This window comes from Mytilus californianus, unplaced genomic scaffold, assembly GCF_021869535.1.
Source record: "Mytilus californianus isolate M0D057914Y unplaced genomic scaffold, xbMytCali1.0.p SCAF_12, whole genome shotgun sequence".
Taxonomy (NCBI): domain Eukaryota; kingdom Metazoa; phylum Mollusca; class Bivalvia; order Mytilida; family Mytilidae; genus Mytilus; species Mytilus californianus.
In genome coordinates, this window is record NW_026262604.1 from 17776292 (window position 1) to 17795958 (window position 19667).

Here is a 19667-nt window from a genome sequence, read left to right on the forward strand (position 1 = left end):
GTGCTTATCAAAGACAATGAATGATGAAATGCATATGGTCGTTATGTTATAATAAGGGGAATAACTTCGTATCATTGCATTGTACAGTAATTTATAAGGGGATACGACAAATACGACCTTAGTTCACAGTGTTATACTTACCCTTTACAACTTTACAAGATTGAGGTATGACCTTAAGAAATTTGATATTCGTGTTGTACACTGTACATAATGGAGGTGACCGCTGATCAGTGTGTTGTACATTCACATATTGAGGTCATATGGGATTAGTGTCACAAAACGACTAGAAGTCATACCCACAGCCGGTAAAGGATGATTAAAAATACGACAAAGGGGAATGCCCTTGATTCATCGTGGTATTCATTTATACACAAGGTTTATAAAGGAACTCATCATAGAAAATAAGAAATGACCTTTATGTATCCCAGATAGTTAGTTTATTGTTCCAGATTTCGTGCATGTCATGTATTTGGAAAACAACATGATAACTGTTGAATCGTGCATTGCCTACGATAGAAGAGGGGCGTCATGTTTTTCGGTCTGTGTGTCCGTCCATTCATCTGTTTATTCTTTTTCATATTAAAGGAATAACAGGAAAAACGTGGTATACATGAATGAAACAACACTAGAACAACACGAAAAAGACATATAAAAAGTAATTTGAGTCAACAAAAAAGCAACTCTAAAAACTTAAACGACATATCAAAAATAATATAAGTCCCTGGTTCTAAATCATGGACAAATGTCTATACAAATATAAAAAAAAACTTAAATCGCCACGATCCAAAGCAAAGGCACAGTAGGTCACCATTATAACAAACTATCCCTGGCTATTCCGTTTTGGTTCTTTTCGGTTATATACCTCCTAAGATGATAGCGTATTTAAGTATCCCTGGCTTTCAAATATTTAGGTTTGAGCTCTTCTGATGAAAGTAGATCAAGAAAATCGCTTCGGACGCACGAACTTTATAAATTGTTTATGTGTCAGGCTTGAAGTTTTACAATCATATATTATATTTTAATAATAATCCAAAATGACCTACTTTATGTCGATGTTGCCATACTTTCATCACCCATTAAACTATAATATGTGATTGTAAAATGTCAAGCCTTTTATTGAATTCAAATATGAATTTTAAAAAAGTTCAGACATTTCAGAGATACTAGATGGCACAAAGAAGTGATATATATTACAAATATACATGCGATAGCTCTTCTTAACAAACGAAATATACGTCTATGCTAAGGAAACTAACCATTGTTGTTCTGACTTGGTTTTAATGTATTTCATTTTTAAATGCTAATTCAATTATCGACATTTGAGTTGCAACTGAAACAGTCAAATGTATTATAATAAAATTGTTATTATTCTCAAATGTTATATATAGTAAGAATTGTATAGTTTATTTTCCCAATTATGGCTTTCAAATATTTTTTGTTTTTGCGCGTTACTGATGAAATCTTTGAAACTTTTATTTTTCAATACCCCATCAGAGGTATGTGAATATAAACAGTAATAATCACAATAACATATATACAAAACATTAAAATGAATAGAAGACATGGTTACGTATGCAATGGTATAAAGTATATGTTTAATGAAATTTACAGACAAAACAGTTTTACAAAATTTTGCAAGTTTGACAAGTAAACTGTAGTCGTTAGAACAAAAAAGTTCAAAATAATTTATAGTATTAGGCTTTTTATACACATTATAGAGAACAGCCTCATTAAACACGTGAAATGCACCACCAAATTTCATATAAATTGCTGAAATTACAGATGCGATCATCACGTTCGACACAAACAAAACGATCTTCTTCTAATGACAATGAAAATAAATCATCCTGTAAATTTGTATCGTCGTCAGTTAACAGTTATTTTTAATTTGCATATTTTCATAGCACGGGATATTTGCTAGACTATAGTACCAACACTCCCTTTTTTCATAAAGCTGTTTAATATTTCGGTACTTTTTTATCGAAGGCTTTCAAGTATTCGGCTTTAGTCGCTACTGATGAAGGCAAACCCAGAAAAGCTTTCTGACACATACAATTTATAAAGCGTTTTTGTTTCTTTTCACTTTTCGGTTATTCCTTTACGATACTAAGATTGCTCAAATACAACACAACTTGTAGCCAAATAGGGAGGACATTTTTTTCCAACTTTGAAATAAACATCTCAGTCTGTTTTTTATGCATAGAAACTTGTATTATTTAAAAAAATTATTGTATTGTGATATACAGATAACGCACGGCTTTAATAACGTTTTTATTGCATTGTATGGTTTATTAAAGTTTCACAATATTTCAAGGTGTAAATCAATATTTCCTCATTCGGAGCAATGTAAATTTATGACAACTAATCTTTTAAACTTTCCTATATGATTCTCTTCAACATTTTTCATCAAATTATCCGTATATGTAACTTATCAACCAATGTCTTGCCCTCGCATATATCATCTTCTAAACGACGCTTTGGTAATAAACTGCTAACGACCAAAAGCAAATCAGATTAAGATCAGAAATCGGAGCAGGTGTATTATCTCCCGTTATTTTTCACTGGTGGTAGATGACTACTCCATATTACGTAATGATTCATCTTGGGGTTAAAGCAGCTCCTCAAACACAGAAGAATACTCTGTCTAAAACCTTATTGCTTTCTCGATTTTGACTTAGTTCGAAGAAAGACCGTATATACTAAGGGACAAACATTTAATCATTTTGATGGTGTAATGCATTTTTTTTTATATAACAGGTTCTATAACAAGGGTTTAGTCATCTTAACGTACATTGAACTGATCTTGGTGTTAAAGGATAATGTTGGGTTATTTTATTCTTCTTCAAACTTCAATTTTTTAAGTGCGAATAAGAAAAATGTTTGCAAATCAGAACATAGATATGATGTCCTTCTGAAATATTCACATTATCGAATCAAAAGATACGACTCTTTTTTATTCACCAAACAATAATATTGCCTTAAGATAGAGCTCAACTTGGGAAATGTTTCAAAAATATATTTGTTTTCAGTGAACATGGTCTGTACAGCTCTGAAAATATATATCCGTTTTAGAGAATTAATAGGCAGTTTTCGCTTATTCACTTTGTTCTTGTATACTTCAACGTTACCAACAATATGTGTATCTGCAACATCAACTCCCAGAACCAAAGCCAATACTGTTTATCTGGTGTTGGAAAGAGCAGCAATGAAATGAGAAAAGAACAATCATTACTTGAACAACTAGTCCTTTATCTGGTTACTTTAAATGTGAATCAACTAAGGACCATGGTCGACATGCCGCTTAAGACAAATGTTACCTACGTTAAAATAATCATAAAAATATTAACAATCTATGCGACGATTTAAAAATTATATGTGCATAATAATAATAATAATAATAATAAAAATAATATTATTGTTCTCTCTCTAAATACTTTGAAATTTGGTGACTATGTGGAACGCATCTATCCCACCGAACTCGAGATAAAGGATACAACAGATACAGTTAAGTTTGCCTCATATATTGACCTACATCAAGAAACTGACAATGAGTGACGGTTGAAAATTTAAACACAAAAGAGATGATTTCAGCTTCCCAATTGTGAACTTTCCATTTCTATGTAGCAACGTTTCAGCAGCGCCTGCATACGGAGCATATATCTCCCAGTTGATACGATATTCAAGGGCTTGTATATCCTATCATGATTTCCTTGATAGAGAGGGTTGCTGCTCACAAGGAAGCTATTAAACCAAGAGTACCAAGTGGTGAAGTTGAAATCATCCCTTCGTCAATTTTATGGACGCCATCACGAGTTGGTTGACAGTTATGGAATATCCGTTTCACAGATGATAGCGGATATGATCCAAATGTCGTAATTAAAACCCCGTCCCCTTTTCCCCGAATGTGACCTACTGATTTAGACTTATTAACGGGTTTGTACTAAGATGAGCAACACAACAGGTGCCACATGTGGAGCAGAATCTGCTTACCCTTACCGGAGCACCTGAGATCACCCCAAGTTTGTGGTGGGTTTCGTGTTGCTTAGTCTTAAGTTTTATATGTTGTGTTTTGTGTACCATTGTTTGTCTGTTGGTCTTTTTCTTTTTAAGCCATGGCGTTGTCAGTTTATTTTCGACTAATGAGTTTGAAGGTCCCTTTGGTATCTCTCGCCTCTCTTTAAAAAATCATATGATAACCCTTTATAGAAATAATACAGAATAATAATAGATTAGATGGGTGAACAAAATGAATTTAACAAAATGGCAATATTATGTAAAATAACCACTTTACTTTAATTTGTCACGCTGCATTTATAGTGGAGTGACCAAACAAACAAATTTTCAACTTTAATGGACCACCCTACCTGCAGGCTAACATTTGATTTTTCGTTTAGAGAAATTTTAAACTTTAATTTTTGCCTCGTCGTAGTGTCGAAAAATGGTGCATTTTTTTTAAAATTTGAGGTCAAAGTTCGGTAATTGAGATTTTCATTAGTGTTAAAAACATTCACAAGGGGTTATAAAAAGTCAGAAAATAATAACTGAATTGTGAAATAGGCAAGAAATTACTCCTTAAAATGAAAGAGTAAACAATAGCAATTCATTTTCGAATCATTCGAACAAAATTTAATCACCAAATGCCCATGTTTAGGGAAATATAGGTGGATAACAAGAAATACGCAGAGACAAAACGGGAATTTGCTTTCAATTTATATTTTTCACATTACATGCACTTTAAAGATAGATTTCTGAACTTTACGGTTTCATAAAAAGAATCTAAGATAATTTTGTTTTTGTTTAATTATATAGCGGTTGCCAGCGACAAATCTTTCACTAGGTAACTGAATAAAACCGTTTAAATGAAGTATTGGTGGTTAGCTTATATTATTCTGTTATGTACATTGAGATTGTATGGGTAGGAATTTTGACAGCAGCAGCAGCCCATTAGATTCCAGAAACCATTCATACAAGGCGATCTTTAACCATCCGTTCAAGAGTTTTGCAGACACAGCTGGTCAGAGCAATTAGTCGATGACTTATAGGATTCGTTTGATCTTTATTTGGTTTTCTGTCCTTATCCAAAATACCCTCATTTTCCCGTGGCAGTCCACATTTCCCCGATCTTCATCCCGGACGGCCTCTATTACAGGACCTACCTATTGTATTTATTGTTAACTTGTTCTCGTCCTGAATGTGCATGAAATATTTGCCGTTAAGCAACCAACAATCAATCAATCAATCAAAGTGGTAGCCACACTCCATGAGTTCTATACTGTAGTACATTTATACAATAATTTTCCCAAATTATCTGACTTTACATATAGTGTTCAGACATCGTTTTCATCATCGTCATCTTCAGAAATGGCTTAGTGAGTAAAATGATTCCTACATCCTACATAACATTCAAAAGATCAAATACTTGTACAAGCCAAATTCTATGTGTTGCATACTCAGCTTTAATTTCAAGCTCTTACCCTTGCATGTAAAAATAAGGCCTTGAAGAATCTCCGATGACATAGGTCCTTCGTATAAAACCGGTATGTGTTCTTAATTCTCTAAACACATGTATGATCTTTAAAAACAGTAAAAACAAGTTCAATGTTTTCAGTTGGATGAGACAAAATAATTAATTATGGTGTTTGTCCAGCCAAGAAACGCCTTCCCTACGTTTTGTTTAATAGTTTTTATACAGTTTATGTATATGCATCAATTGAAAAATGTTTCGAATAAAGGAACCATGAAATCCTCCTCTTCTTATATTGTGGGAGTAAATTACAACTGCCATAGACCTTTTTTTGTAGGGCAACGATATACAATTGCTGGTCAAACGTTTGCACAGCATTTTGCTGAACTTGTTTCATAGTGGTATATACAAACAATGTTGCCATATTGTTAGGTTTTGTGTCTACGACTGGAACATAGGTTAGAAACGTGTCTTCAAATTTGAATTATGATAGCCTTTTGTAAAAGACGACAAGAATTGGGACATTTTTCAGTATTTTCTGCAAAAATGGGAATTGGATATTAGCTTTGTCTTGAAATAAGTCGGAAAAAGATCCAAGATATGTCAGATGTATCTATGCTTTCCTTAAAACAAAACTTAATGTCCCCATTAGAATGTCCTAAGTTTGGTATTAGAATCATAAAGCGTAACATATCTTTCTAATTCAAGTTTAACCCTAAAGGAACTTAGACAAGCAGTTGTTGTGTCTTTTTATACTGAGAGACAGTCGTAGCTATGAAGTTAAAGTTTGTGTAACCATGCATGAATTTTCTTAGCATTGATGTCAACAATTATATGCTTCCTCCTGTATTATATGAATACCTTCTTTCAATGTAGCAATGGTGTTGGGTGAGTCCCATTGGATATATCTTAGGACTGCGTTCAACTATAGGAACTATTGAAGCGGCTTCATGTAATGTTTAGTCTTCATTTATAGTTATTATCTTTATTTCAGTTTCAATTTCTGACAGTATTTTTTCAGGTTTTAAATGACTAGCTGCTTGAACGGCTTCAAAAATTTAGATTGAACTGCTGAATCCAACATTTGATTCTCCCGCCCCTTTCTTTTGCCGTATATCGATTGATTTTTCACAATTTATTTTCTAAATGTTGTCAATTCGTGTAATATTAATGCTTAAATAAGTTTTATATGAGATCAAAAGGTAGACATGGGTAAAAATAACTATTGAAATCATTATTGAAAGTGAAGGATATAAAATCTTTATAAAAACTCATCAAAATACCAGGCTTGTAATAATGTTCGCCAGACGTGTGTTTAGTCTACATCAGACTCATCATTGACGCTCGAATAATAAAATTTAAAAGGCTAAATAAAATCTGAAATTGAAACGCATTGAGGACCCACAATTTTAAAAGGTTTTACGAAGTATACAGCTAAGGTAATGTATTCCTTGGGTAGCAAACCCTAAGTATTTTAATCAATTAAAAGTTTTGTAAACAGTTATAAGTATGGTCATATCAATGATAATTCATGTCAACACAGAAGTTCTGACTACTGGGTTGGTGATACCCTCGGGGAAACCTCCACAAGCTGTTGCTGTTCCAATGGTTGTAAAAAAAACTCGGCAAAGATACCAGACTTGTGATTTATGCGTCATACGCGGGTTTCGTCTAAAATAATCTCATCAGTTACGCTCGAATCAAAAAAGTGAAAAAAAAAACGGCCAAACACGGTACATAGTTGAACAGCCTTGAGGACTAAAAATTCCGAAAGGTTCTGTCAAATACAGCTAGTGTAATTTATTCCTGGGGGTAGAAAATCATAAGTATTTCAATCAATTTAAAGTTTTGTAAACAGTTAATTTATAAATATGACCATCAATGCTAATTCATGTCAACACAGAAGTGCTGACTACTAAACTGACTTTTAGACAGTTTGGCCACAAACATCACTGAAGAGACATTGATTGTTGAAATGCGTATCTGGTGCCAACAAAAAATGGTTCAAGAATAAAACTTGTATCGAAGAGTTGTTCTGTTATTTTATATTATCAACTTGAATTTATTTCATCGACTAAAACAATAATCATCATTGGTGGAAATGTTTCAATATTATATATACCTTTTACACATTGAGTCTTTCCTTTGATATATACAAAGTACAGATAATCTTAAAACAAACTTCCCTATTTTAAAACACTGATACTGAACTAAATGGGAAGCATATTTTGTTATTGCTACTTATGTTTACAACAGGGGTATACACATTGAAATACATAGTGATAATCTTATAAGAACAAATTATGAATATACTTATTATAAAACACAAACCTCAATTAATTTGTGTAAATACAAGGGAGCTAATGCGCTCATTTATCCGATATTGCTGAATATGTTCCTAAATTATTCAATAATAAAGTGGTTTGTCAAACTGAAAACCTGCTCAGATATTATAAACATTCAATCCCGCGATATGAATTTTATCAAATTTGTGCTTTAAAAGTGGTATAAATGGGACTGTCAGCGCTTAGCAATACTCATCGTTTTATGGATTTGCAAGCGCATGGTTGGTTGCAGTTTTTGTATGTGTCTTTTACAAAGAACTATATCACTCGACAAACATTTTCAACTTGTTTGGATAGTCGTGTACTGTGACAATTTGCATACCCGATTTTAAGGTTTTCTTTTCTATTTGCTTAATTAGAAAGTCATCCAATTTGCTGTTTGCATGTACCCAGCTTTAACAATATGACTTAATTGAGCAGAATGTTTATTGATGTGGCTTACATTTATTGAGATTACGCTTAAGTTAAACTTTTGGATATTTATTTTACTAAATTTTATCAATGTCAAAAGTATAACATATGGAATTCATTGAATGTCAAGGCAATCGGTCTAAATGAAATGGAGAATGAAAAGAAGATCTTCGATATACGTCAAAAGACAGCAACTCACCGACAGAAAACATATATAAGTTCCACATTTTAGTATTTAACAATAATCCTGCCAAACGGTATGACTAAATCTTAATTCCCCTGATACATGTGATATTAAAGACTTTGATAATTAACCTAAAAAAGACTATTCCATTTTTCGTTCCTGTATCATAAGGTATATACTAGTTTAAATATTTGAAATGTTTATAAAAGTGATAAAACAATGAAGATAGTGAAATATAATACTGGATCTATGTGTATGCCTTTGGGTTACTGTATCGATGATATATATCTTAGTATCTGCAAAAAAAAAGACAGATTGGATCGTAAGGTTAAAAATCATTAATTTATCAAGAGTGTAATATTTTTCAAACCTAAAACGTGTTTACTCTATTTAAGATTTAAATCCTATATATACCAATATCCAATTAATCGTGAAGGTTTTATTAAAACTCCGACGAAATCATCATTTGTATTAGATAACCTCTTTCGTTCTCAATATAAATCATGACTTCCTTCTTTACATGTTAAGTGAATAGATAATCGTTGTGTGGATTTTTTTTGTTGATTTTTTCAGGTGATTGGTTCCTTGTAGGAAAGAAGGGGTGATTGATATTTCAAATTTGATTAAAAAGGTATGTACAGGATTTATTTAAGATTTGTCTATTGAAATGTTTTATAGAAAATTGCAACACTCAATCTTAAATACAAGTTAAATTTTAAGGACAAAACAACTGCAAGCTAAAAATAGACGAAACTGTAATATGGAAAATCCACAAAACACTACGAAAAAAAGCTTTATATTAAATAACAAAAACCCAATCCAAATTTTGGGATGATAACTGGTGCCTTTTAAGGGTAAGTACGTAAAATCTCCAAAACGGGCATTTGATTTTTTAGAATTAAAACAACTTGATATTTTACACTTATGTTGCCAAATCGGTGAACATTATTCTAGTTCCAATGAAATATTTGTAGACTCTATTTTGTGAGACGAAATTAAGCCTTTGACATATGTATTCTGAAATTACCTAGTACGTGAAAGATGGAAAGTCTTTGCTTCCGAATTTTTGGGGGAGAAACACCATAACATGACCATTTAACAGTACTTGTAATAACACGATGTGTTCAGAATCTGAATTACAAATTTTGCTTGAAATTGGAAAATTAACAATTGCAAATCCAGACGCTAAAACTAAACGATATAATAAAGTTACTAGTTTTCCGTTTAAACCTAAAATAATTTTGATTTTACCGTTTGTTGCTATAAAAAGTTAAATAACAAAAATACCGAACTCCAAGGAAATTCAAAACGGAAAGTTCTTTAAAAACGTGGGGTAATCAAACGCTCAAAAACATCAAACTAATGGAAAACAACTACCTGACTTGGTACAGGCATTTCCTTATGTAGAAAATGGTGGATAAAACATGATTTTATAGCTAGCTTAACCGCTCACTTGTATGACAGTCGCATTGAATTCCATTATATTGACAATAATGTGTGAGCAAAACAAACAGAAATAATAGGTAAAAACGTCTAAAATTTGGGAACAGCAGTCAACATTGTAATATAATCTTAATCACTATAAAAACAAATAACTGTTTCAACAAAGAAACACAAAATGGCATATAGAAAAAGTACATAAGCAAAAATGAAAGACAAGAATTCAAAATTGATCATAGTTCAATAACACAATAGCAAAAGTACCGAGCTACCACTACAAAAGTCTAAAAGTCTGAAAAGACCAGTTTTTGTCTTAATTTGCATGAACTTTTACTCGACATTCTCCAAAAGTATGACTTGTGTCTTAATTTTTCTTGACAAATTCTCATTTATATTAAATTTGTATGAAATTTACTCGACATATTCTCGACATTCTGAATATGGTCTTAAAATTTCTTGACATTTGAATACTGTCTTGAAATTTCTCGACATATTCTCGACATTCTTATTTTTTCTCAGTATGGCTTGACATATTCTGAACATTTTGAATCATGTCCTAAATGTACTAGACAGTTCTGAGTTTTACAAATCATGAACAATATTCATGATATAACTTTAATCTTTATTTCTCTTTATATGATATACTGTTGTTTCAAGTTACACTTCTTTACAACAAAAATAAAAGTTGGGCATGTCAAATAATTGAAAATTTGGGTATATAAATATTTTTACAAATGCAAATATGGCTATGAAATCTAAAGTATAAAATAATTCAAATGTGGGTGTGTTGATATAAAACAATTTCAATGTAGGTTTTTAAATAATTACAATTTTTGATTCCTAAATCTTATAAATTAAATGATTCAAACCAATCATACTGTAGACATATTTCATTCTACATTCATAATATTCAATGTTGATATGGTAAATAATTATTATACCAAAATGTGGTTTATATAAATAGCAAATTATGATGATATACAAATCATTCATTTAACAGAAGAAAATTTGTGTAATGTCATCTGTTGGAATATATTAAGTATTACACATGGACAGGATGTTCCCCATAAAATTAAGGTATTCCACACCCTAAAGTACACGCAACTGTCAAATAGAAGTTATTGCTTTACCTGTAATCAGCCATACAACTTATCAGTTGACCGACCATGCCACTACAATTTAAAAAGTTTGTTGATAGATGAAAATGAAAATCATCATTTTGATGAAAAAAAATTGAATTGAAATGGATTTTCTTCATCAAAATTATGAAGTTAATTATTTTAACATAAAAACAAATTGAATAATTCCCAAAGATTAAAAGAAAATTATTATCTACTCCAAGAATAATAAAAAATATGTATTTATAATGGGTCCCATCAATGATTTCTATAGAAATCATCTCATCGGTCTTATGAAATGGTTCTCAAACAGACATGCATAATATAGATCTAAACATTTTTTCTTTTCAGGAAGGAGTTATCACAAATATTTATTTTTGATAAAAAATTATAAATTTCAACACTCAAATTTGAATAAAAAATGTTTTTGGGTTGTTCTAAAAAATGAATAAGGTTTTTGAATCAAGATGGGAACAAATTCTTTGACCTAAACGAAAGCTCCCCCCCCCCCCCCCCCTCCTATTTTAGCCACACAAACCCAAAAGATGAATTGTGGGGTCCAAAAGAGATACAAGACACCTATTTTAGTAAAGCAAATTTGACTGGCAGTTTTGCGAACGGCAAAAATCTAAATGCTGTTTGTCAATACCTTCGACTTATATTCCAAGTGAAAACAATTACTTAAATGTTTTACAAAAATAAATCAAAATTAAACTACATGGGTGATTATTCACGGTATTCCAACTTAGTTGCACCAAAAGGGTATCTTACTATACCAAATTAATCCTTGATTCTTCAAAGTTTACTTTAGCCATAATAAAAAGGAGTATTATAACAGCAATAGAATGTCATAAACAGTGCAGAATAAGTCTGTTCACATTTCAGGCGAAATTTATACTGTTGAGATAGTGTCAAGACATATTTAAGACTGTCAAGAATGTGTCGAGACATATTCAGACATTATTTAGAATGTCAAGAATATGTCGAGACATATTCAGACATTATTAAGAATGTCAAGAATATGTCAAGACAGATCGAGACAAATTTAAGACAGTCAAGAATTGGTCGAGACTAATCCAGACTCTTATCAGATGATACAGGAAGTGTCGAGAAATTTTAAGACAATGTTCATACTGTCAAGACACTTGTCAAGAAAAATCATGAACCTTATTAGACAAATTCATACTATGTCAAGAATTTTTAAAAATTATTCAGACAAATTAAGAATGTCGAGTAAAAATTCATGCAAATTCAGACAAAAACTGGTCTTTTCAGACTTTTTGACTTTTGTAGTGTACGTCATGAGTATAATAAAAAATGGACTAAACAGTAAAGGCTAAAAATATACAAGGACAAAAAAGGAGGAACATTAACACGCAATTAAGATGATAAACAACGTCAGTACCTAGAATCTTTACTCCAAGACCATCCTGAATAATTTGTGAAGTTGATACGGAATATTGATCAACAAGGTCTTGGTATCTTCCAATAGATTTTTTTTGGAAAAAAAGACGAGACGTTCTTTGAAATAACCTTGGCACATCAACTTTCTGCTCAGACACTGGTGACGTTTTATTAATTATGTTCCTTTGAATTAATATTGATCAAATATTTGATAAAAAATGATATTGTAACAAACAATCTTCATTTGGTTATCATTTTGTAATGGTTCTTAATTCAGATTGGTTGATTGTTTGATTGTAGCTCGCTTCACATCCAGAAGCAAATATTATAAAACATGAAATATAAATTCGTAAACGTTTAAGTAAAAACCAATGAGTCAGTTGTTCGAACAAACAAGAAACATGCATCACTCCAATACCCAACGAAACAATGGCTAAATATGAACTCTTTTATGTTATGTTGATATAGTCACTAGAAACCAATTGCAATGATGAAAAAGATGTCGTTCACCGATATTCAAATCGTTTAAATTCATTTAGAATATACAAATCAAGATCAAAAATGATAAACGTAAAATATCCAACGGAGTGAAACCGGAAACAGCGATATGTAGAGCAGCTCCTGTTATGAGTCATTTTTGGTGATGGTGATTTTCGAACTCGTCCAAGACATTGCTAATATAATAAAACCTATGATAAAATTTTCATTAAAATCTGGCAAGAATTGTACAAATGAGAGCACTAACGATGCAATTTTCCATGGGGCATAACTCTTTTAAAAATAATTGATCAGCACTGATTTTCGAACTCGTCCAAGACATTGCTGATATAAACCTATGATATAAGTTTCATAAAAATCTGGCTCATGTGAGAGCGCTTACAAGACCGGACGGACGGACGGACGGCATTTCTATGTCCCCCGCAACGCGTTGCGCGGGGGACAAAACGAGACAGAAGATACCAAAAAGGGGGACACTCTAAACTAATCATTAAAAATATAAACAAACAAACAAAGGTCACTTGTACAAGACGGAATTATTCTTATAATAACCCTTTGAAAAATTAATTTTTTCGCACGTCATTGGCAGGTATTGGATATTCCAGGAAACTACTTTGAATTAATTACATTGTTTTTTTCTAATTTTTTTTAATAAATAGTTATTAACATTAAGATGAATTCAAAAGCACATCAAGCAAAGCCAAATCTCGCGAGAGAAATCCTGACTTTGCAAACAATTGAACATACTTCGTGTCTAGGGTAATATCAAACAATGTATCATTTTTATTAATTATGTCACAAAATTTTGTGGTAATTTTTTGTAATATAGCTCTTTACGTTTCAATATATTTATACATGCCTGGCAATAAATTTAGTTAATCTACCAAAGCACTTCGGAAGCACGAAATTTATAAAGTGTTATTTTAATTCCTGTTACAAACCTGCTCGTGCATTTTTCATTGTTATTCAACGCAAAATAATTATCTAAGATACCTAGGACGATCTCATTTCACAAAAGATTTCTATTGTCTACTTATTGTACCTCGAACTTAAATACCCGGTGTAGGTCTTTTAGTTGAGGTTCAATTTACTAAAAGTTAATCGGGCATGACTAATAAGATACGCCCCCTTAAAATCAGGGGGTCCGAAATAGGATCGGGAAATAACACCCAGCAAAATATCATAATTTACAATTTTAGAAAATTTTTGATTCGAAGTGCTTTTGGTTGCTTTAATATCTCCATTCAATAATCAATCGGTGGAAATACTAACCTTTCCCGAACCGAGAGATGTTAGCTGCAATAGGAATTTATTTAGATAAAAAAGTCCATATCTCATTTACTTATAGTGGCCGTTTTTGTTTTGTAAATTCATGACGTTCTGTTTTTGGCATTCGTCTACCGTGAAGAAAAAAGAGGGAAGGAGGGCTAATTTGATTTTGATTTTTGGTGTTTTAACGCCACTTTTAAGCACCGCTTTTTGGGCTATATCGTGGTGGCCAGTTTTTATTGGTGGAGGAAGCCGGAGTGCCCGGAGAAAACCACCGACCTTCAATAGGAAAACTGACAATCCAAGTCAATTAAGATTGGAGTCGAGTGCACCGGCACGAGCGGGGTTCGAACTCACAACCTCAGTGTTGACTGGCTAGTGATTACAGTAGTAACTACTTAGACCACTCGGCCACCGAGCAACCCCCCCCCCCCCCCCCCCCCCCCCAGGAGGGCTAATAGCTTAGCTTACGACTTCGATCATGATTCAACTGTATTCTATTACGGCATACGTTTTACTTCTAGCGAAAGCTCTGCCTATTTGTAAAAAGTGTCACTTTAAAATTGTAATCATTTGCCACAGGTTGATCCACTTTGCATCTCGTCGTAAATATGCATGACATATTTGCCACTGGACATAAAAGAAGCAATTAATTAATCAGCTTCATTTAGTGACGTATAATCATTTGGTTTCATTAAATAATCGTCACCCTTGTTGGGAATAGAAATATGGTCACTTAGTCTTTTTCCGACCGGCAGTAAAACGCTTGCCAAAGTGGGGCGTCCGTTTGGCTGTGCGGGATGTATCATGTTTGCAGCCACGTCCGGTCAGATTGGGGACGTTAAATCCGATACCTCGTGTACAGAAAGTGCCACGCTCTTTGCACGTTAAGAACCCTTGCAACAACTCTTTGAGCGGTCCGTAGGTGGTCTGTTGCAAAGCAAAATGTCTGTCCCTATCCAATATATCCTCATTGTCCAGTGGCAGTCCAAATTTCCCCGACCATCATCCCAGATGGCCTCTATTTTACAAAACCTACCTATTGTATTTATTGTCAACTTGTTTTCGTCCTGAACATTCATGAAATATTTGCGATTGGACGTTAAGCAACCAACAATCAATAAATCAATAAATAATCGTCTCAAACAGTTTTCCAATTTCTATATTTTATTTTTATTTAAGTATGAATTTTTAAGAGTAAATCTTTCTTCCATCATTTTTCTCGTTGCATTTAATCTTTTTTTTAATCATTACAAAAACGTTGTCGTGGTACACATCAGGGGTTACATTGTACCCTTTCGCAAAACTAATAGGAGAGGGGATAAGAACAGAAAAACGATCTTCATTGAGTGCCAATAACTCATATATTGAAGCGAACAATGACGTCTCGTCTACGTGTCACCATTTGCTGTTTCAAGTTTATTTATATCTCAGACTGGTATAATAGTTGCCATAAAAGCAAAAATGAATAAAAAAATGTTGACCACAATTTATTAAAGGATTTAACTTATTTTGGGCGTTTCATTTATTTATTTTTTAGATATTGTTTTGTAATCGGTTTCGATATATTTTTTTTTTTGTTTTCATCTACAATTGTCCTAGCAAAAGTCGCAAAAAATGTGTTAAAATCAACCATGCGACTTATTTGAAAAGATTTAGCTGGCCTATCATGTTGATTACACATTTCGATCATTCAACTCGTGCATAGATCGTTTTTTCCCTAATGTTTTTTTTAACGTATAGATAGCGTGAAATTCTCACTACACCAGGAATCTGATATACATTCCTATTTCGATGGGACAAAACTGCGTATTTATATATCCGATAAGCCAAACGAACGCACCCATTTAGTAAGGGTATACTGTGGGACTGGAGAGGTCTCGAGATGTCAATATTTCTATACCCAAGTGAATCATTTGATTTTGAATAAAAGGTGATAAAGATATACTATACATTAATGCGAGAGCAACACAAATACACAGACATATCAAAACATTTATAGTCAACTTTCAATCTTTTTTTATAGAAAGATCCGTATACAGAAAAATAATCAGTGAAAACCGCCTGACTTAATAATAATTATACGGAGTTAACTCAATAATAATTACCGTCAAATATTATATATCCCAAAAGTCACATTTGATTTAATACTATTTACCGTCAAAGATATCCCAACAATCACTAGTCTCTGGTTGAAAAATTTCACCTGCCCTATTTTAATTTTGATCGGTGAAAATTTAAGAAGTTGATATATAAACCAGTAGAAGAAAAACACTTCACTGTATAATAAAACGGTAAAATAAATGATGATAATGGATGACGACCAGCGGCAAATAAAAAGAATATTCAGGACGATAACATGTAAATACAATACGAATATTAACCCAGCATTTTACTAGACTGACACGCCGAGTCGGTGTTTTTACACGTAAGTTCCCAAGATATTAGTTCGCAGGGACACATTTCCAACTCTGAGCCGACCAGTCTGTGCTCCTACATTATGATGTCACATTTTAAGCGCCAAGTAATAGCCAATACTAATTTAACGTCTTTGTTTGACCCGGTCGGGATGCGAACGAACGACCTCCCGCTCTCGAGGGGAACACCTTCACATGAGACCAACCAGTAGAGCGGTACATAATATACCAAATCCTCAAGTACAATAAACAATACAGTTTCACAGACTTCTCACAGTTACTAAAGCGAGCTAAAAGTATCTAACCTAAATTAAATGCGTGAAATGATATTGTAAACTACACGTAAACATCGATGATCGACTTTAGTGTAGATTTCATGAATCAACGACTTCGGCAAATTAAAAACTCTTGCACAAATTATTTGAGTGGTCCGAATGTGGCCAGCTGTTGCAAGTCTAAATTAATGTCCTAATTCAATATACCCTCATTTTCCAGTGGTATTTTAAAGTTTCACGTCCAACCTCACTGTCGACCTCCTATTGCACGACCTACCTATTGAGTATTGTATTTAAAGACTTCATGTGTTATAGTCATGAACATGCATGAAATATTTGCCACTGGACGTAAAGCAAACACCAATCAATCAACTTTTAAAATTGTTCCATGTACTTAGCGCTCAAAGACAAGATCTTGTAAATTGCTATGAGGTACTATTTCTTTTAAATTTTTATGTTTTTTTTTTGTGGTTTTTTTCCCTTCAATTTATTGCATAAGTGACTGCTTTTAAAAAAGTTTTAATATTTTTTTACTATGGTTCTTATCTACTGTTTTAATACGATTTATAACATAATGTTTTGTCAGGAAAGGATAAAACTAAGAAAGGTAAAAGTTTTTTCATGTGTTTTGCTTCAGTTGGACATAAAATGGGAATAACGGACGACTAAAATAAAAGAGTTTGTTTTCATATAATACATCGAACCTACGAATATATGTCACCTAAACACGTTTTGATCGGGTCAGTGAAACCTAGTTGATGCTATAGATGTCACATTTATGCTTTTTAATACGATTTTATTCATTGAAGTTTGCATGCATAGTTTTTTTTTTTTATTAGTGTTGTCTGTTCAGTCTAGTTAATTAATAGATCTTGCTTTGGTTTTTTTTTTTAAAAACCAAAGCAAGATCTATTAATTAACTGGACTGAACAGACAACACTAATTATTTTGCATTTGCTGAAAAACTGACAATCCAAGTCAATTAAGATTGGAGTCGAGTGCACCGGCACGAGCGGGGTTCGAACTCACAACCTCAGTGTTGACTGGCTAGTGATTACAGTAGTAACTACTTAGACCACTCGGCCACCGAGCACCCCCCCCCCCCCCCACCCCCCCCCCCCAGGAGGGCTAATAGCTTAGCTTACGACTTCGATCATGATTCAACTGTATTCTATTACGGCATACGTTTTACTTCTAGCGAAAGCTCTGCCTATTTGTAAAAAGTGTCACTTTAAAATTGTAATCATTTGCCTCAGGTTGATCCACTTTGCATCTCGTCGTAAATATGCATGACATATTTGCCACTGGACATAAAAGAAGCAATTAATTAATCAGCTTCATTTAGTGACGTATAATCATTTGGTTTCATTAAATAATCGTCACCCTTGTTGGGAATAGAAATATGGTCACTTAGTCTTTTTCCGACCGGCAGTAAAACGCTTGCCAAAGTTGGGCGTCCGTTTGGCTGTGCGGGATGTATCATGTTTGCAGCCACGTCCGGTCAGATTGGGGACGTTAAATCCGATACCTCGTGTACAGAAAGTGCCACGCTCTTTGCACGTTAAGAACCCTTGCAACAACTCTTTGAGCGGTCCGTAGGTGGTCTGTTGCAAAGCAAAATGTCTGTCCCTATCCAATATATCCTCATTGTCCAGTGGCAGTCCAAATTTCCCCGACCATCATCCCAGATGGTCTCTATTTTTACAAAACCTACCTATTGTATTTATTGTCAACTTGTTTTCGTCCTGAACATTCATGAAATATTTGCGATTGGACGTTAAGCAACCAACAATCAATAAATCAATAAATAATCGTCTCAAACAGTTTTCCAATTTCTATATTTTATTTTTATTTAAGTATGAATTTTTAAGAGTAAATCTTTCTTCCATCATTTTTCTCGTTGCATTTAATCTTTTTTTTAATCATTACAAAAACGTTGTCGTGGTACACATCAGGGGTTACATTGTACCCTTTCGCAAAACTAATAGGAGAGGGGATAAGAACAGAAAAACGATCTTCATTGAGTGCCAATAACTCATATATTGAAGCGAACAATGACGTCTCGTCTACGTGTCACCATTTGCTGTTTCAAGTTTATTTATATCTCAGACTGGTATAATAGTTGCCATAAAAGCAAAAATGAATAAAAAATTGTTGACCACAATTTATTAAAGGATTTAACTTATTTTGGGCGTTTCATTTATTTATTTTTTAGATATTGTTTTGTAATCGGTTTCGATATATTTTTTTTTTTGTTTTCATCTACAATTGTCCTAGCAAAAGTCGCAAAAATGTGTTAAAATCAGCCATGCGACTTATTTGAAAAGATTTAGCTGGCCTATCATGTTGATTACACATTTCGATCATTCAACTCGTGCATAGATCGTTTTTTCCCTAATGTTTTTTTTTTAACGTATAGATAGCGTGAAATTCTCACTACACCAGGAATCTGATATACATTCCTATTTCGATGGGACAAAACTGCGTATTTATATATCCGATAAGCCAAACGAACGCACCCATTTAGTAAGGGTATACTGTGGGACTGGAGAGGTCTCGAGATGTCAATATTTCTATACCCAAGTGAATCATTTGATTTTGAATAAAAGGTGATAAAGATATACTATACATTAATGCGAGAGCAACACAAATACACAGACATATCAAAACATTTATAGTCAACTTTCAATCTTTTTTTATAGAAAGATCCGTATACAGAAAAATAATCAGTGAAAACCGCCTGACTTAATAATAATTATACGGAGTTAACTCAATAATAATTACCGTCAAATATTATATATCCCAAAAGTCACATTTGATTTAATACTATTTACCGTCAAAG